The 27,182-nt window shown below is 31.5% G+C and overlaps 1 protein-coding gene and 1 long non-coding RNA gene across 2 annotated transcripts in view; one reads left to right on the top strand and one right to left on the bottom strand.

Moving 5' to 3' along the window:
• The window catches only part of LOC107455815 (FERM and PDZ domain-containing protein 4), a 404,769-nt gene that overhangs the window by 186,929 nt on the left and 190,658 nt on the right, over positions 1 to 27,182 (top strand). The gene's annotated exons all lie outside the window — the stretch shown is intronic.
• LOC107455830 (uncharacterized) overlaps positions 18,766 to 27,182 on the bottom strand; it is a 62,272-nt gene continuing 53,855 nt past the window's right edge. Inside the window, exons 2-3 of the long non-coding RNA XR_011636849.1 lie at positions 20,398 to 20,498; positions 18,766 to 18,902 (exon numbers count right to left, since the gene is read on the bottom strand). This is a non-coding gene — a long non-coding RNA (uncharacterized lncRNA). The remainder of the gene's footprint in view (positions 18,903 to 20,397; positions 20,499 to 27,182) is intronic.

Here is a 27,182-nt window from a genome sequence, read left to right as displayed (position 1 = left end):
TATATATATATATATATATATATATATATATATATATTGCATTAAAATCCTGATCCCCATTTGTGTTTCAAATTCAATTCACAAGAGCCTTTCATCCAAACATCCCATTTAAATCTGAGAACAAACGCCCTGAAAATCAGCCTATCTTGCACAATACCATTGTAAACACAGTTTCTTTAAAATGTAAACAAACAAACCATTATGAGTTATATCTGCGAGAAATGCTTTAATGGACAAAAAATGAAATAACAAAAAGTTTCCTATTCAGTGCGCTCACTTCAATTTTCTGCTTCTTTTCATCAAACAGAAAGAATATTCCAGGGAATTGTCAGCTGCGACACTCCCTAACACTCCCCCAGCTGTCTCTGCTTACCCCCCTGGGATCAGTCACGTGCTTTTCTTCTCAGAAAGACGCATTAATTCAGCCCTTCTTGGAACAAGAACAATTCCAAAACTTCTTTAGAAGAATGCGTATTAAAATATTTAGGTTTATAGTTTGATGAAGAATAGCCTATGTTCTTCTCAAAAATATTTCCCGTTTTAGATTGTTACGGTTGTTTTAAATTTTCGCTTAGAATGGGATTATAGAAAAACAATATTCCGAAATTTAATATTCTGTTGTAAGAATTTTTCAATTTTCTATTAAAAGTTTTCTCGTAAGTGTAACATTACGAGAAGACGTCAATTTGTTTTTCAAACTAACCGGAAAGTTGATGATGTAAACAATGTAATTGAGTGAGTTGAAGTTAGTTTTACGAAAAGAAGGGATGTAAAGGTAATTTGAAGAGATATAAAAAAAGATTTTCAGCTGTTTTTGACTAGTTTAGTATAAAAAATTTTAAGAATTTCTCCCTCACACCTTATTCTCGTAGTGAAAATATTTTAGAACCAGTAACTGTATGTTATCCAGAGTAGGGAGTAAATAAAATCAAATTTAGTCTAAAAACAATTTTAAGTAATATATTTTAATTCGTGAAAGATTCAAGTAATTTTTAGTACTATCGTTTTTCATAATTAAACGTAGCTCTCTACGGTACACACAATATGTACAGCATATGACCAAGGCATATGCAAGCACGTTATATGAACACTACTGAGGCATGCGCAAGTACAATATACAAACACTGTACTGAGAAGAGCTGGTGAGAATCGGTTAGATAATCGAACTCTAGTCCGGAGATGCCGAAATTCAATCCACGACTCCGCTAAGACCCACCGAATGTAACCGATACACGTGTTCGTAAAATCTGTGGAATCAAAAGTGTTGTAGTCGGTCGCTGATCAGTACCATGGATACAGAGATCTGGAGAAAATTTCCTTCCCCTTCAGATACATATCTAAATTGAGGAAGTGACCTCACGAATAAAATTGTCTGCTGAGGGTCAAAATTGTGATGGTTTCACAGACCGTCGCCATTAGCCCATTGTTGCTGCTCTATTGTGACATAATTAAAATACCTACCTGCCTGTACTGAGATGTGTGCAAATACAACACATAAATCTTTTTTTAGATACGCACAATAACAGCCTGTGGTATGTTCATGTTCTGTATTGCATTTTCGCACAAAAGGTGTTTCTTGACTTATTGTTACAAGTGTATATGCTGGCTTGCATCCTCATTACAAAGTACGGTTTAATTAAACATAGTTCTGATAAAAAATATACTTCAAGTTGAAGAAGGACATATCGAGGGTTATGACTGGATTCGAACCCACTGCCTGTACGATACAGAGCGTTTGGTTGAACGGCGAGACAGCTCGACCAGAGTGACCTCTGGAACGTGTTACCAAAGATAATATCGTAAATCCTAAATCCTAAACTAAACTTTTAATAAAATCTTTATAAATATATTCGCAGCATTAACATGGGGCTCCCACGCAGCGTGGGTCCCGCAGTGGTCTGATCGTTAAGACACGGTTCCCAGCAGATCACCGAAGTCAAGCATCAGTGTCTGCGGTCAGTGCGCGGGTTGGTGACCACTTGGAGCATTCTGCACAGGGACCGAGGGTGTGCGGTATTGGTCCTCGTTAAACTGTTCTACCGTAAAGTGCCCGACTTCTCGTGCAGGTCATTGGGCTACCGAAGCGGGGGTGCCACCTCCTCTGCAGAGGATCAAAATTGTGATGGCATGTCTTCGGATTATCCTCAGGGATGTTTCCCAGACCGTCACCTATAGCCCATTGTACAGCTCTAGTGCGACGTAAAATGAACAACAGCACCAACCCTCGCAGAGTGGTATGGCCTGGCAAACGCTCTCTAGCATTGAGGTAGCGGGTTCGAATCCCACAGTAACCAGGGGGTATCTTTGTACTGTCCTTCCCTGAATTGTACTATCTGTCTTTTCCCTTGCCAAAGGCTAATAAGCCGTACTAATGTAATTGAGCACACAAGTCTGTATGTATGCGCACTAATAAATAAGTAAATGAACACTTACACATCATGTGGAGACCGGAAGAAAAATTCTTGACGTCATCTATAAAAGATTATTAAGATAAAGATAGCAAGAAAAGAAATGGCAAGTAAAAAAAAAACTTGTGGGAAAATTATATATACATTTTCAAATAAATTAATACAGTCTTGGTCAATAAACAGTTCGGAGACTACTTGGTGCTGTCTCTCCTATTGTGCTATCTGTTCTCTTCTACTTGACAAAGGTTTATAAGCCTATTTTGAGCACACAAGCCTGAAAATTTACGTAATTGCAATAACCAATAAACAGTTCGGATCCAGCACAGAGTATTAGAGGTTTGATTTACCGCAACTTGGATTTGTTATTCTTCATTAAAAGGACACAAGAAAACACTTGAGTTTCGAGGATCTATTCGGTTATTCATGGAGTTGATGGTTGGTTGTAAAACTTTTCAATTTACAAACCGAGTTCATTGATTCGGTCTAACATAACAGTATATGAAGTTTTTAATTGCAGGATTCGTTTAACTCTTCATTGAGATTATATAAAGACCTCTAATAAGACGTGCCCAAATGCTCTATTCCTGACATCAATAGCATATTACATAACATCATTTTTATTATACCAGCTTAGCTCAAGTTCATACTTTCACATTATAGTCTTATCACCTTACTGCATATGACTACACAGTCAGAACCAAAATGATCATTTATTTATCCACATGAATACTCTTTAACTTCATTTGCATTCCACCACATCATCGATACATCACAAGGCTTAAGCTAAAGATGATTGTTGTTGTAGTTGTAGTTCATTTACGTCGCACTAGATCTGTACAATGGGCTATTGGCGACTGTCTGGGAAGCATCCCTGAGGATGATCCGAAGACATGCCATCACAATTTTGATCCTCTGCAGAGGGGATGGCACCCCCGCTTCGGTAGCCCGACGACCTGTACGCGAAGTGAAGCACTTTACGGTAGAACAGTTTAATGAGGACCCATACCGCACACTCTCGGTCCCTACTCAGACTGATCTAAGTGGTCACCTACCCGCAGCTAGTGATACTTAACTTCGGTGATCTGCTGGGAACCGTGTCTTAACTATCAGTTCACTGCGGGACTTTTTTGGTCCTCTAAGGAAGTGGGGCGTTAGACTGGACATTAGACGTTAAAAGGACATTAGACTGGATTAAGTGAGAAAATGCAGCCTGATTAGACATTCAGCATTTAGCACGAGCAGCTGAAAGCTATCCACGCCGTGGTAGGCAAAGATTAAGGTTGACCACATTTCTTATTGAAATATTTATGAAAAATATTAATTTGTCATATCAACAAAGATTTTTTTTGAAAATTGATAGCTAATATCAGGAGCAGAGCGTTCTTTATCAAACTTGATTTCATTACTAAGCAGTTATATGTACTATAATATCATATAATATCCTGTATTTGGACACATGAAAAATGAATGAATACGTGATTATTAAAATTTGTTTACTTTTCGGTGGAGTTATTTAAAATGAGAATGGCGTTATCATCTGCTAGTTTCAGCATGTTACTTTTTTTACTAATCGTTTGTACGACAAAAATCTTTTTTAATACATATATTTCACTTCATTTAAAAAAAAGTAAATATATATATGCTTTAAAAAAAAAATTCGAGAATAATTGAGGACACATGTTAAAATTTAAAGACATTTTCTACCCTCAGTTAGATGGAAAAATTTTAAGGACAAGCAATGAAATTCGTGTATTATCCTCAAGATTTGAGAATGTTTGGTCACCTTAGCCATGACTTATCCCACCACTTCAAATAATTTTTTCCGGCTGGGAAAAAGTTGATGTATCTTGTTAAATGGATGTTGAATTGTTGGATGTCTTGTTATTATGTATATAACAAGATCCATTAGTATGTGAAGTGCTGACTACAGCAGAAAAGTTCAGTTTGTTGTTGTTGTAGTTCATTTACATCGCACTAGAGCTGCACAATGGGCTATTGGCGACGGTCTGGGAAACATCCCTGAGGATGATCTGAAGACATGCCATCACAATTTTTATCCTCTGCAGAGTGGATGGCACCCCCGCTTCGGTAGCCCGCCGACCTGCGCGCGAAGTCGAGCACTTTACAGTAGAACAGTTTAACGAGGATCAACACCGCACACCCTCGGTCCGACACCGACATCAGGCTGATCCAAGTGGTCACCCACCCGCACACTGACCGCAGCCAGTGATGCTTGACTTCGGTGATCTGCTGGGAACCGTGTCTTAACGATCAGTCCACTGCGGGACAAGTTCAGTTTGGAGATTCATGTTAGCTCCTAAAACTTTGTCCCAGGTAATATTTAATTTATGTTGTTCTTTAAGCTAATTGCTGAGAAAGAAAAATAATAGAGAAATTGAATCCACTTACAGAAATATAATTTTGAATTTATGTTTCAAGTCATGCATTTAAATCATTTTTTAATTCAATTAAATTTATATCCTCCATGCTTAGTTTTTTTTTCTGTTTTTTTTTATAATAATAACTTTACGTGACTAGTATTTACATAATTATTACAAGTGTTTATTAAATATTATGGTTATTGCTGTTCAATAATAGGGTTATTGAGTCTTGGTTTTTGCTGTTCAATATTATGGCTATTGAGTGTTGCTTACTGCTGTTATTAATGAAATTTTTATGTTTTGTATTCAAATGTCACAACAGAAAATAAATCTGTAATTTGAAGCAATAATTTAGAAATAAAAATTTTAAACTTTATTCGCAAGCATTCTACAAATATTCGTGAAGTCTGCTTTCATTTTTCCACAAATCTCTTAATCCTAATTTTTTTCCCTTTAATAACGTTGCAAATCACGATAAGTTAAAATCACAATCTAAATTATTTGTGTTAGGCTTTTGCATCAGGATATAATTCATGCTATTATGCAAAAGTGTAGAAACATTCTGAAGTTTTATTTTTTATACGAAGTATTGTTAAAATTTTGTTCAATGAGCACTTTAGAATTGTAGAACAACTTGCAATTTTAAATATGTGCTTTTCTTCACTAAACAATAAAAGTTAAATGTTGAAAGTGAAATCTTCAGAAACTTTTTTTCGTTTTCAAATATGTGCTTTTATTTGTCCCATCCTTAAATATTGTTTTGAATTAAATAAGGCGAATTGAAGCACATTTTATGCTACAATTATACTATACCTAAAGTATTGTAAATTTTTAATCTAAAATGTGAATGCAAATTTTTTCTATTCAAATAAATCTGAAACTACTTTTGATTTAAGAAAATATATTAGCATTTCATGTTTCAATGACGAAATTTACTCTTAGAGTTTCTTTGTTTATTTTAAAAGCAAATTTTACCTTTTAATAAATCCATGCCATATGATATTTTAATGCTAATCAGATGAATAACCACTTTAATTTGAAATTAATCTTTGTCACTTATCCTTACGAATAACAGAACAACATTTGAATTTATCTTAAAATTCACCCGATCCGATATTACGAAGTCAATTCCATCTCGAATTCTATATCGTCTGCACAGATTATACCATCAACCTTAGAAATCTTAAGAGAATTCTTGATCTATTGAAGCAAACGAGAAGGATTAAATTTCAACCGTTGTTAAGTACAATTACTTAACATATGTGCTCACCTGTATCTGTTGAAGATCGTTTGGTAATAGAACACGCTTAGAAATGCCAGAAATTCGATATGTTGTACATTTAGAATATTCAAATTTAACTTAGTGTTTTAGTAAACTCCTTCAAACTATGCTTTTGCAATTATTTTAGTATTGTGAAAATTGTAAGGAATTTGTTATCCTTGCATATACTTTATATACTCTACCGATATACGATCGCCTTTACGATATTATTACAAATATTTATTACTTTGCTTTCAATATAATCTAGAACCATAGCCTATATTTTTGGTGTATATGGTCGTCTCAATTTTAGATAAAGAAGCCGTATATTTAAAATGCGATTTCTCTGAAATTATACGATTGACTTTGCTCAAATTTTGTATTTTGCCTTGTAAAATTACAATCTTTACAATAATGTAAAAAATTGCATACCTTATAATTTAAAATTTTTCGACTATTTTGAAATGAAATAATAAAAAGTAATAAATATTTACTATAAGTTATACTTTGCTTAGAATTATTATTTGAAGAAACTAACTTTTTAATTGCGTGCAAAAAATTTTCAATTCACTTAAGAAGTTCTTGAGATATGCTGAAATACGCAAAAAAGTAAAATTAACATTAAGTGGTCCAAACTCTAAACTGCTCTCCTGACTAAACTATACTTCCCACAATGCGACTACCCCCTATATTTTGGTGGTCAGAAATTCGAATCCGTCGAAAAATGTTTATTCAGAGGAAGTACGTGTTTGTGTCTAATTTCCGAACTTAAAATATCGTCTGCTCTAATTATTTAGCATATTTGAGGTCACCCTCTCAAACTGTTAAAATTNCCGCCCGTCCTCGGCGGTCAAAAATTTCCCGCGGACAACGAATTTCTCGAATCAGACGTCCGCGCGGACGGCCATTTTCCCGTTAATGTTTGTGATACACTTTCAATTCGTGATACAGAGTCTAGCGCCTCACTTCTAAAACTAGAAATAACGTACAGCAACATACTGCACATGGTGGATTGATGTTTTTTCCGTATGGGAGTACTGCAGCAGTTGAAAGGGACTTTTCAGCAATGAACTTACAAAAAAACACATTACGTAAGTGTTAAACGCAATTATGAGCATCCACCTAAATGGAAAACCCCTTTCAGATTTCTGTGCAGAGAAATCTGTAAATCATAGGCTTGGTTGTGGAACTGACAAGCGTCATATTTGATTCATTTAAAAAACGCAGTATCCTCGGATAAATTGACATTCCAGATAACTTGATCTTTGTCATTTAAATTATTTCATAAAGGAAATAAATTATTTCATAAAAGAAATACTAGGTCTTACTATTAGTAACCTAGTATTTCTTTTATTACTGTATAATGTAATCCTAGTAGCTACTAACTCATTGTGTAATTTATATAAATGTTTGTAATAAATAAGAAGAAATAATATTTTTATTTATTTAGAAGCGACGGGTTAGTTTCAAAAGAGGACGGGTAGATTGTTGGACAAGCCGTTCTCGGGGACTGGTAAAATTTCTGAGTTTTTTCGAGCCCTGCTGCTTGGTGAAGCCCAGCAAATTTAAGGCAGAGCGTGCGATTCTTGTTTTTCAGTGGCGCCATCTATGGCCAAGAATTCGCCACATCATACGTCACACCTGTTTACAAGGCTGACCCATTCATACATCCATTCATTCATCCACAGATCGTAATTTTGACCTGAATCAGAGAACGATCGAACTCCAATCCAGTACCCCCAGAGGTTCTGATTTGTTATGGGAACATGGAGGACTTATGCTATTCGACAGATTTAATGCACATCAGTCACTTTACTACTCCGGGAGTCTTCGGCCGGCGGGGTTCGAACCCACGAACTCTCGGACATGGGCCCAGCACCCTACCGACCAGGCTATCCCGGCTCATTTTGTGCATTATACATATGGACAATTTTTTTTTTCATTTTCAATAAGCTTCAAGCATCATAAGCCAATTTTTACGGCAAAAATTACTTAGTACTGTCAAATCTATTATTTTTAAAACTCACAAAATAAAGCAATGCATCTGAAAACATGAGAGCAACTATAAATTTTAAAAGTTAAAAACTAAACCGTATTCAGTGTTCATTTAACTATTAATAATTAATATTTCAGAAATAATTTTAAAAACTAGGGATTTTCCGAATAATATATTTTAACCAGTGATTCTCAAATAGCATTTTAATTGCCAAAAGGAAAATAAGCATCACAAGATCTCAGCGGGAGCCTTAATTCAAGTTAAAGAGTTTTCTTGAGGTAAGGTGAGATGAACTGAAGAAAGCTACTTAAAGATGAATTTGCATTAATTTCACCAAAATATTCAATTAGTTGCCCCAGAAATGATCGGCAGAAACTTTAAAGTTAATTTTCTTAAAATAAGTGAACGCCCTATTTATATCAGTGATTCTAAAATCTTATTTTCTGAAAAGAAATAAAATAATAAGTATGACTAGATCACAGCGCGAAATTTTGACTTTAAAAAGTAAGTTAGAACATTATCGCAAAGTGTTAAATTGAAGCTTAAAGTTGACTTTGCAATAATATTGAGATTTTCAAGTATTAATGTTTCCGTGAAAATAAATAAAATAAAATCAATTTATTCTAAACTGAAACTCTACAAAATCTTGATATTGAAATTAATCCCAGAAAACATTCAATTCCGAATGTTCACACTTTTACCAGCAATATTAAAATATTGTTTTATTAAGTATTAAATTTTGAAAACAAAGTTTTTTGATACTAGCATACATTTTATTAGAAAACCAAATTGTAGAAGTATGTCTTACCATAATTTTTAATCGAAGTGTTTTAGGAAAGATTGGGTGTCGGGTGTCAAAAAAATTTATTGGAAAAAACCTTTAAAAAAAAACTGAAAATGATTGTAATTTACAGTTTGCTTCGTTCTTCTTAAGAAAAACTGTAATTTAGTTTTGACAAGTTTTAAAATTACTTAAAAAGTTCGTCAAGAAATAGAACACTTTTAACTAAGATTAACTTTACCACAATGCTTTCAAAATAACGGATTCAAAATAACTATTTCCAAATATTATTTCAAAATACTTCAGGAAACTTTACACTATTCCATGAAATTCTCATTTTTTAGCTTTTCATAGTTAGGAGCGCCATCTGTTACAGATTTTATCAACAAGTTTTTGAACTAGTTAAGAATGAGTTCTGGTTTCTTAAGCAGAACGTATCGTGGTTATTTTTTAAACTGACTTTTCAATTTGTCGTTCATTTTCGAGACATGCGCACAATAGTTTATATTCGATATAAATAAGTACATTTTAAAGTAACTTTAACATTATAGTAACATTAGTATAATACAAACTAAAGTAGACAACGTTAAAGAGCACAAAAATATTATTAAAAGCAGACAGCTGTTTCGGATGCTCAAAGGGCAACCTTCATCAGTGCAACAGCACTTGCCCTTTGAGCATCCGAAACAGCTGTCTGCTTTTAATAATATTTTTGTGCTCTTTAACGTTGTCTACTTTAGTTTGTATTTTAGCACAAAGGTCGCCCACTTGTGTATTTATTAGTATAATAGTTGAAATATATTGAAATACGTTAGAGTTTGAATATTAATATTAAATTCATGCTTCGTAAACTTAAAAATCTTAGAAAATATTCATGACGTATCGATGCAATTGTTTATTTATAAGATTAATAAGTAGGCCTATTCAGCAAACGAAGCACGAAATTTAAAGAAGTAACAACTGAAGCTTTTAAAATAATTTTTCTTTTGATGCTGAAGGTATTTTAAATAAATAAAACTATTCTCCTTTGAACTTGAAAAATGTTTTTATTCATGAGCATATCTTGACAAAATTGCATGAGATTCGTAAAATAGGAAAAAAAATTTCACTAATAATGACTTCATTAAATTTTAACGCCTCGCCTAACTTTTTAACATAAATATTTATTCTTACTTTTTTTTAAAAAAATTTTTAAACTCTAAAGTGATCATTAAAGAATACTTCCTGATTTTTTTAAGGCAAAATTTGAAAAAAAATGGGTCGATATACTTATCAATGATTTTTAATGAACTTAGAAATTTTTACGAGCTGTATTTTATTAGCAAGTTTTTAAAACGTAAGTTATGTTAATTGTTTTAGTGATATGTGTTTCAGTTCAAATCTATTATTATGTTTTAATATACACTTAAATGTATTTTACATTTCAGATTTATGTAAATGAAGAATATTAAGGGATAGTAAACATTAACATCATACTTTAATAATTAAAAAATGCCTTATAATAAATTTAAATCTTACAGAGTCAGATTTGTCGGGTGTCAAAAATATTCATTGGAAAAAACATTTTTAATAAAAAGGAAAAAAAAGCGGAAAATGATTGTAATTTACAGTTTGCTTCGTTCTTCTTAAGAAAAACTGTAATTTAGTTTTGCCAAGTTTTAAAATTACTTAAAAAGTTCGTCAAGAGATGAAACACTTTTAACTAAGATTAAATTTACAAAATGTTTTCAAAATAACAAATTCAAAAGAGCTATTTCAAAATATTTTAGAAAATTTTGCAATATTCCATGAAATTCTTGTTTTATAGCTTTTCATAGTTAGAAGCGCCATCTGTTGCAGATTTTAGCAACCAGTTTTTGAACTAGTTAAGAATGAGTTCTGGTTTCTTAAGCAGAACGTCTCGTGGCTATTTTTTAAACTAAATGAAGTAATTTTATTGCATTGATGGTATCCCTTCATTTCCCAAAATAAAAAGTAGTATTAATGAAATATTTAATTTTCTCAGTTAAAATATTATTTTACTTATCATTTAGAAACATAGTATAAGAAAACGGACATTTTGTCCAGTTATTTAACTTTTTTTCCTTTTAATCTCAAAATATGCTTTTATCGCATTTTTTTGTGAGAACTGTGCAAATATTTATAAATATTTTTATATATAGGGGAGAGTCGGGTAGCCCCGCCCACTTAAGGAGTACTGCTTATATTTCTGTATAATATTGAGTAATAATCAATATTTTTGTATGTTTCTATTGTTTTACCATCTAATTAAATAATGCAAAAAGAATAAACCAAAAAAGAATAGTTTAACTTAAAAAAATAGAAATTTAAAAAAACATGTTTTTCAGTTCTTTTCAAAATGTGTCGGGTAGCCCCTCCCAGTTACAAAAATTATGTTTTTTTGACTGTTTTTTCAGGTATAAATGAAAGTGACCAATGTATTGACAATAGATAAACCTCATTTATCATTTTTATCACAAAATTATTTTTATTTATTACATATTTATATACTTTTAGTGAATTCTATCATTTAATAACAGCAATATTTGTTGTTAAAAATGCATATAGCATTCAGATTTGAAGAAATGAAATAATAATCTTTGCAATCGTACATTTATCAACGAAATAAAATTGGGCGGTGATACCCAACATTCATGTGAGCGGGGTTACCCGAAATCCAATTTTTTGGTAAATTTGTAAATTTGTAATTACTCGAACAATTTTTCACATATAAACTTCTTTCTTCGTGCAAATTAAACTTAAGACTACATGTATAGAAAAAATTATTTTTTTAGTATTAAAATGAAGTTTAATCGAAACATTCAACCAATTTTTCTTAATTTCATCATTACTTTATTCAACATATTTTTAAAACTATTGTTTACCATGTTAACAGCTGCATAAATACTTGAAACTTTGAAAATAATCTTGTTTTAATATAACAATTAATGTCCGATGGCCCATTGATTTGAAAAAATATTCTATACATATGAAATTGACTGTGGGCGGGGGTACCCGACTCTCCCCTACCTGTTAAGCTATCATTGGCATTTTTTTTGGTGCAGTTTTTTCATCAGAAAATATAGAAAAGGTTGTATTATAATGCCTTAAAAATAGTATTCAACTACTTGGCATTGTAATTAAATAGAAATTTAGATTCCTATAACTTTAACGCGTCTCTATCAAACTTTAAATTAAAAATCGAAGTTTTCACAAAAAGTGTTATTTTCCTTTGCACATTTCTCCAAAAACTGGGTAATTTTACCTACTAAAAATTATCCATGATTTGAAACATTAACTTAAGAAAAACGGAAAGAAATAGAAATGTGTAGTCTGCTGTGTTCCGTTAAGGAAACTAGATTTATTCCTATAAAGCAACTAAATTTGTCAACAGATGACGCAGCTGACAGAAGAAAAACTGTAAATCAATTTTTTCTGAAGCAGAGTGAATCATCTAAAGTTTTTGCACGAACAACCATTAATAATTTCCTTCTATTGTACCGCGTTGGTATTGCAAAGATTTTGTCCAGTTTGAAGCGTCATCTGTTGATGATTTTTTAAACTAAGTTTGAAACTCTATGAGAAAAAGTGATCTGCTTCCTCAATCAGAATTGATATTTCCATTTCTTCCTTTTTTCTTTAAGTTTTCAAATCATCGTTTATTTTTGAGACATCCCGAAATTTTGCTCTATATTAAAACTGGTTGCAATTTAAAAAAAAAATAATAGTTTCCAAAATGATTTCAAGCAAAATTCAAACAATGCGTCTCATTCATACAAAAAATGTGAAGACAAAATTAAATTTTCTAGTTTAAATCACATTAAAACAGCATTCTACATTTATTTTATGTATCTGCATATTACGAAGTAAATAAAAACCTTTTTCCGTACGAAGTAATAAAAACTTATTTGTTTATCGCAATGGTAACATTATTTTAAAATTCTGATTGCATAAAAAATTTTATTTGAAAATCAGAGATGTCAATAAATTTTTTCTCCTTTGTCGCTACAATAAAACTTTAAAAAAGGCACAATTCAAAAATAGAACTTAAATTTAATTTAGTTTTGCAGGACTTCCATCAAGAAATGAATACAAGTTTAGCCCATGTTCTAAATAATTAGACGAATAATTTGTAGATTTTAATAACTGGCTTATGCGACAAGCTTTAAAATTACTTCTAAACATAATTCTCGAAACTTATCAAAAATTCGTTATAAACAAGGAAAATGATCTTATAAATGAAAATTGGAAGAAGATTCGACAAAAAGTAGCCAACGATATTGTAAAACTAATTTGAAAATATTTTATGGCATTAACTTATAAAGATAGTTTGCTACTTTATGTTGAAGAGTACGTTATATGACCTTTCGTAAACCTTTCATGGCAAATTTTATTGGAATTTTTAAATTTAGAGAAAAGCGTGTTTAGGTAGACCTAAAGTAAACAATGTTTCAAGTGCTAACAATTACTGCAACTGTCAAATATGTAAACTATCAAAGTGGAAACTGTTTACAGCAGAATTTACTTCCCCATTGCGCAATCCAAAATAAACCTACCGTAAGTTGTTTGCACTGAGAAAAAAAAGTTTGGCTAAATCTACCAGACTACGAGGGTTGCTATTTATATTTCTGGCCTAATAATGAAAAAACAAATATGTAGGATAGAAATTGGTTTTATTGTTTTTCAAAATATTCTCCATGATGATCAATACACTTTTGCATGCGTTTGAACCAATTTTCAAAGCACTTTTTCCAGTCCGATTGAGGTAACTCCAAAACATGCGTTTTGAATGCATCAACCGCTTCTTCGGGGGTCGAAAATCGTTGTCCACGTAATTTATTTTTGATGTGTGGGAATAAGAAGAAGTCATTGGGTGCCAAATCAGGGCTGTACGGCGGATGACCCATCAGTTCGATCTTTCGCTCCGTCAGAAATGCCTTTGTTTGAGTCGATGTGTGAGAGCTCGCATTGTCATGATGAAGAATGATTCGCCTGTTCTTCTGCTTTTTTCGAATTTCTCCGATGACTTCTGGCAAACAAATGGTCGTGTACCATTCAGAATTGACCGTCCTGCGTTGCTCTAACGCCACTGTTGCCACATGACCGTTAATGCCGAAGAAACAGGCAATCATTTGTTTCGATGTGCTTCTTCCTCGAACAACTTTTGTTGGTTTTGCCTCGTCTTGGAAGACCCATACAGTTGATTGCTGTTTTGTTTCCGGCTCATATGCATAGATCCATGATTCGTCACCTGTGTAGATGTTATACACAGCCTTTGATGTACCTTGAACGTATTTTTCCAACATTTCCTTGCACCAATCGACACGAGCCTTTTTTTGAGCGTTTGTCAGATTATGCGGGATCCAACGCGAACAAATTTTTTTTACGCTCAAATGTTCATGCAATATTTTATTGATGCTAGTCATACTAATGTCCAAAGACGCCTCTATCTCACGGTATGTCACATGACGATCTTGCTTTATCAGTTCACGCACAGCATCGATCTTTTCTGGCACAACAACGGATTTTGGACGACCTGCACGGGATTCGTCCTGGATCGAACATCGACCACGATTAAATTCGTTATACCAATTTTTTACAGTGCTATAGGATGGCACTTTATCGCTAAATAAAGAATTAAGTTCATCGAAGCACTCTTGTCTTGACAATCCACGTCGAAAGTTGTGAAAAATAATGGCACGAAAATGTTCACGATTCAATTCCATTTTTTTAAAGAGAAGAACTTTTCAATTTACTGTCAACAACACAAATGAAGCTATAATGATAAATAGTCTGCTGAATTTATGTTTAAAAATATCAAACTTTCGATTAAAATCGTCTGCGGTCGCCTAGCAACACTTACTGTTGCCAAGGCCAGAAATGTAAATAACAACCCTCGTACTATAAAACTTACTGCGTTTCTGGCCCTATGAGAACACTAAAAATCTCGCTAATTTTTACCGAAGCGCTTTGGTAATGGTTTTGGTCAAACTAACAATAAAATATGTTTTTATAATATGTGATAAAATCTGGCAAATGGGGTAAAATTTGGTAATTTTTTTCATGATTTCTTGAAGCTTGGCATGAATACCATTTATTCGGTTAAATTTACTTTTCAGTTTTGTATTTTTTACTAAATGTATGGTAATAAGAACTATAATTTTGTAAACCCGAATCACTTGTAAACCGTTACCATATGAGCGACCAAATTTTCAAATGAATAGTTTAAATACCATGGTATAACTGATTACCAAATGATACATTACCCAATGAATGGCTTAAAAACTGTATATTTTGTTTTTATTGACAGAATTCTTTTATAAACCAGAAATGTTATTACCATTCAGCAGAAATTTTTTCTCCGTGTACATTTCGATATTTTTACGACAAATATTTCAACAATATAAACTTCATAACTTATTCTAGGTTTGTTTGAACTCAATTTTTCTGTACTTTAAATTTTAAATTACCCATGTACATGGAAGGGAATTCACCATCGTAATATCGATATTAAAATGTTAAGAATCTATTCAGATAACGCTTTTCCTCAAAATTATTTTAATGAAAGATTAAATTCGTAAGAAGGAGAGAGAGATAATAAAATTTATTGTTTGCTCCATTCTGCTTAGGAAACGAAAGGTTTATCCTCTTTAAATTTCACCCAATGTACTGATTAGGAAAAACTATGAAAAAACGTTTTTAAAATGACCACCATTTGCATCAACAATATGATGTTGTCTGAAGGCGAAACTGACACCATTGCAAATACTTCAGTAGGAATGGTCCGATATCCAACAGAAAGCATTGTTTAATAGTTTACTTTCCAGTCAGCAGCACTATCTGTTGACAAATTTTGTAACCAATTTTAAAACATGGTAAGGTTTCCTGAGCTGAACTTAGAAAACTGATTACTTTCTATCTTTCCAGTTTATCTTAAATCATCGTTTACATTTTGGAAGCCTTGCACTTTATTTAAATTTCTTGTTAAAAAGTTACTTCAATTTATTACATTAAAAATAAGATGTCTGTTTTTATGAACAATGATTAAAGAAGCTAAATATGAACTTAATGACTTTGAATTTATTAAGAATGATTACATGGCAATACCGTGAAATACATTATTTCGTTTTAAGTTCACAAAAAAATCTTAAATGTGGACTCAGTTTAAATATCTAACATCTTTTCAAAGACCTGCGCTTTAACTATCATAAAACCTTTCAGCGTCTGTAGTCATTAGTTTCCTTTCATTTTAATGCCTAAAAGCTAAGAAAAAAATGAAACTAATTTAGCAAAATGAAAATTTTAATTTCATAAGCTGTCTTTAAAAATTTTTCTTACAGGAATTCTTTGCATTCTTGACTTAGTTTATTTTGCTGGACATTAAAAAACTGAAAAATATATGACTAGAATTTTTTTATGAGAAGGTGTTTTTGTGAAATAAAATGCAATCTTAATTATTTTGAAAAACGTTTGACGGAGTATTTCAACGCTATGCCACGCGAAGAAATATTAAGTAACACAGAGAGATTATGTTGCTACCTGCTTTCCTAATTAAAATAAAGTGACAAAACTACTTTTGCAATGTTTATAAGAAGTAATTAATAAATAAATAAAAACTAAGAAGATTATAAAATGAAGTTGACGTTTCATCTGGATCAAAAATAAAACATAACTACATTTTAAATAAGTCTCGAAATATGCATGTTCAAACATTATACCATATCTTGGCAAATAACCCAATCTTAGTCTGGTACATAACCATGGTTTTTTTTAAAAATTTCATTAGATATTTCAAATATTTCAAAAATATCCAAATAAATTCTTTAATTTTATGAAATCACAAAAAAAAATTGATTTTTTAGCAGTTTATTTAAAAATTAATTTTTAAAATTATATTTTTAGTTAACTATTATGAATTTGAATATTGTTTTTAAGAAATACATGCTAATCAGAAAATAAGGTATAATGTATCTTTTTTTAAAAACATCAGAAAATCTGGTTAAAATTCGCTTAGATTTTTTTGTTGAATTTTTTTTATTATCCTTTATGATATTTTGTAAATTTTCTACTTAGATACTTCTTGAGAAATCAGTTTTTTAAATGTGTGACTTTTTAAAGTTATATAAGTCAGCAATTAATCAATTCAATTTGTTCAATTTTTGCATTGTTCAACAAAATAGTATACTTTAAAGTGATGCGACAATTTATATAACTTAAATTAATTAATAATTAAAAATTTCTCGACTGTTACTAAATAATTTATCTATAAATAAATTATAAATTTTTTTATAAACATCTACATAAAATTATCTTTAGCTAAACATATTTTATAATTGTGTGCAAAATGTTTTCTATTCGTTTATGAAGCTTTTAAGAAAAAACAAAATACTCAAAACGTGAAATTAAGGGGTCCCAACTTTCGACTCCTGCTTAAAATATTGTCATCATATTTTCTAAGTTGCTGTTATCCCTCTTCCTATTTTGAAGATCAAGAATCCGAATCCATAGAAATATAACCATGTTTATTCAGAAAAATTATGTTTTTGCGTCTGATTTTGTAATTTAAAATATCGTGTGCGCTAATTAGCATATGTTAGGATTTTGAACCATTAAGGTTATGTCCAAGCTTGTGAAAATCTAATCATTAGATCAAAAATTATTCATGGTGTTCACTCTTTTGTGCACTGTACGCTTAAAAATTTTAGATTTCTTTTCACAGTGAAAATTACACTGTGAACTTAAAAGAGCGCATAATAGTTTCCTCAATTAACATGTAAAAGAAAAGCTTTATTAAATTTTGCTAAAACACATGTATAATATCTCATGTCCTGCAGTGGACTGATCGTTAAGACACGGTTCCCAGCAGATCACCGAAGTCAAGCATCACTGGCTGCGGTCAGTAAGTGGGAGGGCGGCCATTTAGATCTGTCTGCGTTGGCACCGAGGGGGCGTGGTATCGGTCCTCGTTAAACTTTCTACCATAAAGTGCTCGATTTTGCGGGCTACCAAAGCTTGGGAGTCGTTCCCTTTGCATGGGATCAAAATTGTGTCTTCAGATCATCCTCAGAGATGTTTAGTGCAGCTCTAGTGCGACGTAAATAAGAAAAAAACCTACCTACCTGAAAAAAGCTTACAGTTGATTTTTGCTCTATAGCTTACTAAACTGTTTGGTTGCTAAAATTTATTACACCTTATAAACTACAAAGTATATCACATATTTCGATAAATGTATTTTGAAAAATAACAATTAATGGTTAAAAGTAGTTATGATCTGCGTTGAGAGATAATCCTCTTCGCAAGTAATCAAAATCAATAATTACAAGTAATCATGGTTATCTGTAACTATGATTACAGCTAATCAATTATTGTGTTTACATATAATCATGTCTTTTAATCGTGAGTACTCGTAATCAGGATTAAAAGTAATTTATTACCTAGTAATTTTTATCTCTAATTGATTATAATTGTAATCAATTCCTTTAATCGATATCTAACTCTGATGTTTACGTGGCTCTTAACCATTTCGCCCTATTAAAAAAAACTGTCATTTATTAAATAATATCCATACATTAAAACGAAAAAAGAAACTATATTATATGCGTAAGTGTTTATTCATTATGATAAACATGAAAGTATTTCGAATTTAAGAGACAAACATAAAACAAAAGAGAAAGCATATTATGTACACCAGAGTAAATTTATTTTGATAAACTTGGAATTAATCAGAATTTAATATTTATTCTGATAAACGTGAAATTATTTAAACACTTTGCATGCATAATAGCACCAAACTTGGGAAGACTTCGTAAATGAGCTAGATACTTGAATGTATGCACATCATGGTTGTTGCAGATTCTAGAAACGAGCAGTTCTCTTACTAGATCATCTGTTAGGTTATCTATTATTACTAACAAGCAGTATTGTAGGGCACCATTGATTGGAAGGGAAGCTAATTCCGTGGCCAATCGAGTCATTGATCTCTTTCTCTCTACAGGCAGAGCTTCCACTTTAGATTGATCTTATAGAGTGTTAGACACACAATCCTTTATTACACTGCAATATTCAAAGCTGAAGCCTGTATGATAAGATATATTGAAATGCTTCGCTTAAAAACAATTAAATAAAAAATTTAAACATGTAAATGTTAAGATATACATCATTATAACATAATAAAACGTAAATAGAAAAGTTTGAAAAAACAAATTTTCGGAAACTTTTTTTATATATTTAGTATTTATTGACCTTAAAAAATAAGAATAAACTTACCAAATATTCGTTTTTAGTCATTTATCAATTCAAAAAAGGAGAGATTTTAGAAGAGAAAAGCCATTGAATAGCACCAGCAGTTACGAATGAATAGAAACTGGCTATCAGATTCTTAAGAAATGATATCCACTTTTAGATAAGTGTACGCACAGCACCAGTATAGATTTAATATATTCTTTTGAAAAAAATTATTTTGTTAGATTTAAATCAGTTTTTTAATTAAATAATTATATTTTAGTGATTTTTTTAAAAGTATAATATATTCAACATACTAGTAATTTGTGATACTTTATTAAAAAATACATAACGAACATTTATATAATACAAGTAGCAGTCTGTTAAAAACATTTCTAATTTAAAGAAAAAGAATCTGATATATACTTGTAAAATATATCAGAAATTTAATTGATAGAAGAAGAAAAAACTAAAAATTTTCACTAATATAACTTGGTCAACGAAACTTGTAAGGAAATTGTATACTACAGATGATCTATATATTTCCTAAATTAATAAAATTTTACCAAATGATTTCACTTTATTTCAAAATCATAGGGCGATCAAGAGTAGTCTATACTCTTCGATAGTAATTATGTAAAGCAAATTGAATTTTAAAAAAAATATTTATCTGAGTTTTTTTTCAGCTTGACAAATTTCTCAAAAATTGTGTAATAATAGTTGCAATCGTAATAATATCTTATTATTAAGTGAAACTGAAATAGTATCTTAATTATGGGAAAATCCGTAACAAAAACTGCTGATCGATTAAACCTTATTGGTTTAAAATTAAATTGTCGCATTATCGCTTTTCGAGAGTTTTAAAAAGTGATTACTGAAATTTGTAGTTTAAAAATTCTGGTCTTGTAATACTTAAATATTATAAACATCGAGATTTGAAAAACTATTAGAAAATTCATAACAATAAATTCCAAAACAGCAATCGACAAGACCACGTGAATATATGATTGAATCACCAGGAATAATTATTCAAACATATATTCACATGGAATACATGATTGTACTTATCATACATTCCATAAGTACAATCATATATTCCTTGTGAATATATGATTAATTTTGTGAAAATCCGTAGTGCTTAGTAAAATGCACGATTCGAAAAAAACATTTTCGACTGCGAAAAAGCATTTTCCTTATTATTTTAAAGCTGAAGAATCTAAAACCAAACTTATTCCGTCCATTAAGAAAAATTTCCCATTAATAATAGAATAATTTTCTTCAATTTTTCTATTTCAATTTTCACTATACACTTTCTAAAATAATAATTTTAAACATTTGGTTTATTGTACCTTGAAGTTTTTCATTTTATTCCACACTGTAGAACCTGACGCATATCCTGTTTTTTTTCATGGATCAATATCTCCCTATAGAAAATCCTTTGTGATAGCTACTAAAAAAAAAAGATAAAATTGTTACAATATATTAGTTTCCCTCTTTCTCGGATTTCTAGATTTCACACCTACACAAAATTTGAGGCTGAAATTATTTATTGTTGCCAGATTATTACACGCTAATCTTGAGCTCAAGGCACAAGATCTTCAATTATATCTCACTTATTGTTAATTGTTTTTTTGAAATTGGTGAGGAGCTTAATTTCAAATGTTCCGATATCTATTCAACAAGTATCATTATAATTGGAAAAGGAAGAATGGATTTAAGATTTTTTTCAATGACTGGAATTCTTATAGCTAGACGTAGTTTGGTGACAGGTTGCAGTTTGTAATTGAATGATACAAGAAATATACTAAAAGGTAACGAAATAAAAACTTCCTTTCACAGTTAATTTAGAGTTCATCTTTAAGGCATTAACTAGCTTTTTATTCGGCTGAACCTCTTCTTTATCATATGTATTCTTTTTCCTTGTTTTTAAAACTCTTATCTGTTTAAGGCTTGGCCAAAGAATACCTAAGTTCTTTGTTCGCAAAGGTTTAAGCTATCTATTATATGCAATATTGATGGCAAATATCCATATATTTAATGAAATAAATAGATTTGGATTGCTAAATATGACACTTTTATAAAGTTATTTTTTTATTACCTGCCATATATAACCAGTTAAATTTTTGCTAAAATCTTTACTTTCGTTGGCTCAAAAATTATTTCTTGTTGATAACTTTGCAAATGAACTAAAAAAAAGTTATATTTTTATCTTTAACCCTTTCGCGCCGACTGTCACGAATACGTGACAGCAAAAAACCGTATCAATCAGGGTAAGAAGATAAAACTGGTAATCAAAGTATTTCTTTAGCAGTTTATTTGTAGGCGGAGTTATAATTTTTTGATTTATTTAATTCACCATTACTTTGTTCAAAATAAAACTATTTAGTTATACTTTGAATTAACATTGATTATATATATGATTAAACTAACAATAATTAAAATAAAAGCAAAGTAAGTCTGTCAAATTAGTAACGATTACATTTAAGTTACCGTTTTTTATTTAATTGCAACTTGATTCTGATTTTGTACGAATGCTTTTCTGAATCACCCGTCCCCAAGGGGTTAAAGAACTGACGCGGTTTATCAATAATTTACGTACCTAGTTTAGTTTTATGCCAAAAACAACGATTATTGCGAATTGGGTTAGTGAGAAACAGCGAAAAAGCTTATCCCCTTAGTAATAAATAAGACAAAACAAAAGCAATACAACTATCAAGATTCTGATGCAAAATAAGAAATCTCGGTTTGAAAGAAACTTCTAAATGCAATAACTGAACTGATTTCATTATCATTCTCTTTCACCACCATAATCCGCCCCATTATAAAGCTGCATTTCAGAACTTTCTAAGATTTAGGAAGGAGCTCTACAATAGGTAAAGAACAATATTTAGAGCAATGCAATGCATAAAACTTCCATCAGTTAGGGGGGAAAATTAGCTGACAAAGCAAAAAATAGGCAGATCCAAACAATTCTAATAAACAATTTCAGGTTGTTGGGCTATTCATGGAATTGTATGTTCTTTATTCAATTACAGCAAACTTCAAGATAACAAGATGTTCTTTATTTCCTTGATAATTCTTGGTTTTCTAAAGCTAAATATAGCTAGCCATCTTCATGGACAGGGAGTGAGATGAAAGGGGTGAATTATCGTCTTCTTATTGCTTCTCTTTTTTTTCCCCTCCCAAATGTCTCTGCGATGTGGATGATTTTTTTTAATCCTTTTAGCGCCAGTAATGGGTCAATGTGTATCTTTCGTAGAAAGTCATGGCGATAACGGTCCTAGATAATTTGGCCTAGAAAAATCGTTTCTCTCGTAAATCAACCAGACATGGGTAGATCTTTCGTTCAGTTTTTTCTTGGTTATGTTTAAAAAACACGCGTAATGTAATGAATCTGCAAGAGAAGATTATTTCTGCTGAAACATTCTCTCTTTTTATCATATCTATACAGAATAGTTTTAGTTGTTCTGAATAGATAAATCAATTTATATAGAACACGTGTATCTATACTGCTTTAAATTAAAAGATAAAGGAATATAGTAAAGAAAGTTCTAGATAATTTTAGTCAGAAATTATTCCTGACGCTTTAATGAAAAATTATAATTTATTTTGGTAACATAAATTTTCTTTCGTCGATATTTTTAACATCTTTCATTTATTTAGTTAATTTTTTTCATTAATAGTCATTCTTTCATTTTATTGAATCATGGTAAATATCCAAATCTTGCTGAAAAATTGAATAAAATATTTGCTTAACTCTGATCTTACTTTTTGCAAGGAAGCTAAACCCCTTATTCGCTTCCACTCACTAACCCTTGCATTTTTAACTCTAAAATTAATCTATTAAAATTCATAATGTACGCAAATTAAACTATAACTGAATTAAATATAAATAAGATGAAATTAATTAATAGCTTAGACATTTAGAAAAAGTTTCAGAAGTGAAATGTTTACTTATACAATTTATTTGCATTCCTCGCATCCTGTGACACCATTTGAAGCGTGCTAATAAACAAAGCTTTAGAGCAAATTTAAAGGTACAGGATTCTCGCGTTTTAATTCAAACTCCTCGCAACAACAATGATATTCAGAGGTTTTCTAATTAATTATACTTTGAACTGATTTAAGGAAATAACCTTTAAATATTCATTAATCAAATTTCCAAACATTTTGCCTTTGTTTAATTTTATGGTTGAAACAATAATTTAACTCCTTCCAATAATAACAACAATGTTTTCAAGAGTTTTGTGAAATGTTCGTGCAATCTACTTAAAATTTGAAGTTGTAATTTTAAAACTACCAAACCCAATCCTTCGCACTTAATTTTGCCACACGCCATGAACTTAAAATTATAAATATTTCATTAGTTTCTAAAATAAATCAGGGAACACTGTCATTAGATAAACAATCTATGAATAACAATTTTTGTATTTTAAATCCTGAGTTACACGAAGAAAATAATTGAAAGTCAACACAAATTAATTTCACGCTCTGAAGCTTTTTGCTTTCATAATCGGTGACTGTGTTAATGTGTTTTGATAGTCAAATATTTTAAAGTCGAATGAGCTTAATGAGATTTAAATTAATCTTTAAAATACTATATCGGCAGTAAAGAAAAACATACAGACTTTGTTATTAAAGCCTTTACTAGAGAAAATTTAGTTACTGAAATTTTTCAGGAATTATGACACGTAATTAACTTTTTAAACATTTATAACAAACCAAAATAAATTATACACCATGTCTCTTATACAGGAAAAAAAAATTAAAGAACAAAACATTTTAACATTTAGAGAACCTATATATATTATTCTTAAATAAGTGGGCTCCTCTCATAACTTGCGAACGCTGTGGTAACTAATGAAAGGCAACCTGCTAAATTTATATAGTCCACTTTGCTTTACGCCAAGGTAGTCATGTTTGTCCTAGTATTGACAATATAAGTGATTGCAAGACATTACAACAGGAATAATTGCAGAATATAGAATTCTTATGTTCTTTTTTTTTTTTTAAACGGAGAGTCAGAAAAGTTATGTACTGTGCGCGCAAAATAAAAAACGAATCATCCTGAATAACTGATGAACTAATGATTGGGTTTTCATGCATTAGCTGGACTCAATTTTATCTGTTAGAAGCGGTGGCCTTAAATACGTTAATTAATTAATGCAAACAATATTTTAAGCAATGAAATCAGACGCAAAAGCGCACTTTCTCTGTATAAACATACATTTTTTTTGACGGATTCAAATTTTTGACCCCAAGGGGGCCACAATCTGAAAAATACGGTCCCAATTGTTTGACCAAGAGAACAGTGTAAAATTAGGACCCCTTAATGATAATTTTATTTTTTGTGAAATTCGTCATATTTCAAGAACTTCTTAAACGGATTGAAAAAATTTTGATGGGAATTATGAAATTCCTTTTCCAAAAAAAAAAAAAAAAAAAAAAAAAAAAAANAAAAAAAAAAAAAAAAAAAAAAAAAAAAAAAAAAAAAAAAAAAAAAAAAAATCCATGAGAAAAATAATTTTTTGTAAATATTTATAATTTGTTTTCCATTATTTCATTTAATAATAGGCGAAAAATTCCAACTTGTAAGATATACAACTTTTTACATCACTTAAAAAATTTGATATTACATGGGAAAATAGAAATTTTGTAATCGGTCAAACAGTAGTACCTGAGAAATGATATTTTAAAAATTCGATTTTCTTTTAAAATTTGATTTCTCGGGAAATCAATTTCGCTCGACCGATTTCGCTCAAAAAATCACTTCGATCGCCGATTTCTCTGAGTGAAATACGAAAAAAATTTAATTAACATTAAGGAATCAAAAGTTTGGACCGCTCTCTTGGCCAATCGAGAACCATTAATGAGTCGCGGTACATAAAGATCTGATCATTTCTTCAATAGTTATTCAACATGCCGGTAATTTTTATAATTATTTATTTTTATTAACTCCATTTGGTTTCGCAAATTTAGTTCACGATTCTATTAGGATAAAATTTAAACATAATCATTTTGCACGGCTACCATAGAAGCTTCATCTCCAATTTTGAAGTAAAAATCTCAGCAATGCAAAAATTAGTGTCCCGCAGTGGACTGATCGTTAAGACACAGTTCCCAGCAGATCACCGAAGTCAAGCATCACTGGCTGTGTACAGTGTGCGGGTGAGTACCATTTGGATCAGTCTGCGTAGGGACCGAGGGTGTGCGGTATTGGTCCTCGTTAAACTGTGCTACCGTAAAGTGCTCGACTTCGTGCGCAGGTCGTCGGGCTACCGAAGCGGGGGTGCCATCCCCTCCGCAGAGGATCAAAATCGTGATTGCATGTCTTCGGATCATCCTCCGGGATGTTTCCCAGACCGTCGCCAGTAGCCCATTGTGCAGCTCTAGTGCGACGTAAATTAACAACAACAACAGCAAAAATTAGTAGCTAATCTTAATCCTTTCATATGTACACTTTCATACGTACTTTATTTGCGTAGCCTTTGCTTGAAGTCCCGCAGTGGATTAATCGTAGAGACGCGGTTTCCAGTAGAACACCGAACTCAAGCATCACTGACTGTGGTCAGTAAGCGGGTGGGTGACCTCTTTGATCATCTGCGTAGGGACTGATGATGTGCGGTATTGGTCTTCGTTAAACTGTTCTACCGTAAGTTGCTCGACTTCGCTTGCAGGTCGTCGGGCTACCATAGAAGGGAGCCATCTTTTCTGCAGAGGATCGAAATTCCGATGGCATGTCTTCGGATCATCCTCAGTGATGTTTCCCAGACCGTCGTTAATAGCCCTTTGTGCAATGTTAATAATGTTCTTACCTGCCTTTGCTTGGAGCGGCTTAATTCTGCTTTAACCGTTTCATTAAACTGGCTTAATTTCGCGTATTTACAAAATATTATAAGCTAAGCAACTAGTGAAAAAAATATATTAATATGTTTGATATAGAATAAAGTTTTTTGATTCCTCCCGACAAATCAACTAAAATTGATTGTTGTTATTGTTGTTAATTTACGTCGCACTAGAGCTGCACAATGGGCTATTGGCGACGGTCTGGGAAACATCCCGGAGGATGATCCGAAGACATGCCATCACAATTTTGATCCTCTGCGGAGGGGATGGCACCCCCGCTTCGGTAGCCCGACGACCTGCGCGCGAAGTCGAGCACTTTACGGTAGCACAGTTTAACGAGGACCAATACCGCACACCCTCGGTCCCTACGCAGACTGATCCAAGTGGTCACCCACCCGCACACTGACCGTAGCCAGTGATGCTTGACTTCGGTGATCTGCTGAGAACCGTGTCTTAACGATCAGTCCACTGCGGGACCAACTAAAATTGAAAGGAGACATTTGAATTAAAGATAAAATTTTAACATTGGTATAAATAAAGAATTCTAAAAGAATCTAGCCAATATTTCCAACTATCCACACTCGAATAGACAGTCAACTGAATTAAGTAAAATATCTAACATTTTATTATTTAATTCATTTTTAGGCAAAATTGCATATTCTGCTCCTTAAAACATTGTACTGAAAAACAATGAACTAAAATGCTTTTAAATATTTATTAAAATGCCACTTTATTTCAGTTATCTTGTTTTGGCCCTTTTAAAGAGGAAGCAAAAAACTGTGATATTGCGGTCGCTGGATACCCATTGGTCAAATGTTTTCCTTTCTTTCCTGGATAGATTCTATAAGTGCCACCAAATCACGGGTTGCAAAAACTGCCCGCTTGTCTTGTAGGGTTGGTTTTCGAATGCAACAAATATATGTTTAAGATGTTTTAAATATTTTCTCCTTCTTCGCTTTTCATATTTTTATTAAAATCGGTCCCGAAACGGTAATTATGAATTAGGTAATTTTAAAAACATAAAAATATTTCAAAAAAATATGTAAACACATTATAATGCAAGCTGGTGAAAATAAGAAGAAAAAAACTCAGTCTGGACAACAATCCACTCCAAGATAAGTTCCAAAATGATCGTCTACATTTTTTTTATTTGATCTTGGCCTGCTTTTTTATTAATGCTTGCGTTAACCTGTTTTTTTTAAAACTTTTCTACTCTTTATTTGTGTTTATGGTGTTGTAGTTGATCTTGTAAAAGAATGTACGAGCATGAAAAATTTAGGACTGCAAC

The sequence above is a fragment of the Parasteatoda tepidariorum genome, chromosome 1 (genome assembly GCF_043381705.1).
Source record: "Parasteatoda tepidariorum isolate YZ-2023 chromosome 1, CAS_Ptep_4.0, whole genome shotgun sequence".
NCBI lineage: Eukaryota > Metazoa > Arthropoda > Arachnida > Araneae > Theridiidae > Parasteatoda > Parasteatoda tepidariorum.
This window is presented reverse-complemented; position numbering and strand designations above follow the sequence as displayed.